Source organism: Austrofundulus limnaeus, unplaced genomic scaffold (assembly GCF_001266775.1).
Source record: "Austrofundulus limnaeus strain Quisiro unplaced genomic scaffold, Austrofundulus_limnaeus-1.0 Scaffold624, whole genome shotgun sequence".
In the NCBI taxonomy this organism is placed as follows: domain Eukaryota; kingdom Metazoa; phylum Chordata; class Actinopteri; order Cyprinodontiformes; family Rivulidae; genus Austrofundulus; species Austrofundulus limnaeus.
The window spans coordinates 33,065-34,806 of NW_013953026.1; the positions used below are offsets into that span (position 1 = coordinate 33,065).

The window sequence follows — 1,742 nt, forward strand, 5'->3', positions numbered from 1 at the left end:
AGGGAGGAGGGAGGAGATCTTTGCACCCCTGATGAAGTCTTGACATTGGTTCTTGGGCATAAACTTAATGATAAGTACATATAATGATAGTCCAAACAGCCAGCCCAATGCCTCGTGAGAACACTTATAGGAATCAGACGCACCTCYCAGTTTGTTTGGCTGTATATATCAACCAACAGAACAACGGGGTACACTCTGTGTCCTCGTAATGCGATCTACATGCTAGTAGTCAATCTGGAAATTTTCTGTAAAGACCAGACTTTGGTTTAAAACATAAATTACATCCATGCRTTATGGTGCAATTACCGGTAAGTGAAAAGTTAGTGGGAAAAAACCCAGCAAAATGACACTAAATTTTCAAAACATTTATCCGTGATCAGCCTTCCAAGAACTGCATGACGACAACGCAGGCACAGGTCAACAAGTGCTCAAATATCGGTCTGTGTCACAGACTGGTACACGACAGTCAAATAACAGGTGTCAACAACTCAATGGCTGCCAGTGAGTCATGTGCAAATGGGGTCTAAACTCAGGGGCTCCTTCCACTGTCAGACAGTGAGAGAAGCATCAGTCAAGAATACTCACTGGACAAATAGCACAAATTACTGCATTCTGCTTCCTTTTTACTGGAATATAATTCTCCGGAAAACGATTAAGGTAGGCATTAAGTTTTCCATCAGTTTAAACAAATAAGTTAAAACACGTGAAATGTAAATTGAACTGGTGTAAATCACCTTCTGATTAAAATCTGTGGTTGAAAAATCAGTAAATATAGTTGCTTTTTCAGTGAGACGTGTTACGCTGGCCGGCTCGCTTCAGATCAAGTTTATGGCCGAAGGCATTTCCACCACAGAACCCCTTCCAAAAACCAACCTGCTTCTTGAGAAAACTTGATATCTGTTAATATAGTTCCTCACAGGAATGCACAACATCTCAACAAGTTTCTATTGCCACTGAGAAATTAACTTCCTTAGTGTGGGGTATTTTACCCCAAAAGCGAATAGCATTAAGAGAAAATCGTTCCATTTGTGCGTTAAATCCAGACGTGAAAATGGTTGTSAAACCGACTGATATGATGATGCCCTCCGCGGGGATTAAGTTCTTTGGGGCTGGCACAGCAGCTTGCATCGCTGACCTCATCACATTTCCACTGGATACAGCCAAAGTCAGGCTTCAGGTTAGAAGAACGGCTTTAAAGAGGTTCCCAAATTTAGTTGTAGATTGTTTTTGTGACGGTTTCTAAGAATCTCAATGTATTTAACAGATTCAGGGCGAATCTCAGAAAGCRAAAGGTTCCGATGCCATGAAGTACCGGGGAGTGTTCGGCACCCACCATCACCACCATGGTGCGCACCGAGGGAGCCAGGWGTCTTTACAACGGGCTGGTGGCAGGACTCCAGAGGCAGATGAGCTTCGCCTCAGTTCGGATCGGCCTCTATGACTCCATGAAGCAGTTCTACACCTGAGGCACTGAGTGAATTTAACACATTCATCGTCTCTCATGAATGAGGTTCCTCTGCTTCCTCACTGACGCCGACATCCTTGTTGCACAGATGCTGGGATTGTTGTTCGGTTCATGGCAGGCTATACCACWGGCACCATGGGTGTGGCTTTTGCACAACCGACAGATGTGGTGAAGGTGCGTTTCCAAGCTCAGGTACGACTGACCGATGTTGGGAAGAGGTACAATGGGCAGCCTGGATGCCTACAAGACTATTGCAAGAGATGAGGGAGTGCGGGGA

The 1,742-nt window shown here is 44.7% G+C and overlaps 1 pseudogene; it reads left to right on the forward strand.

Moving 5' to 3' along the window:
* Window positions 1-957: 957 nt before the first annotated feature.
* Window positions 958-1,735, forward strand: LOC106531368 (mitochondrial uncoupling protein 2-like; annotated as a pseudogene).
* Window positions 1,736-1,742: the final 7 nt, after the last annotated feature.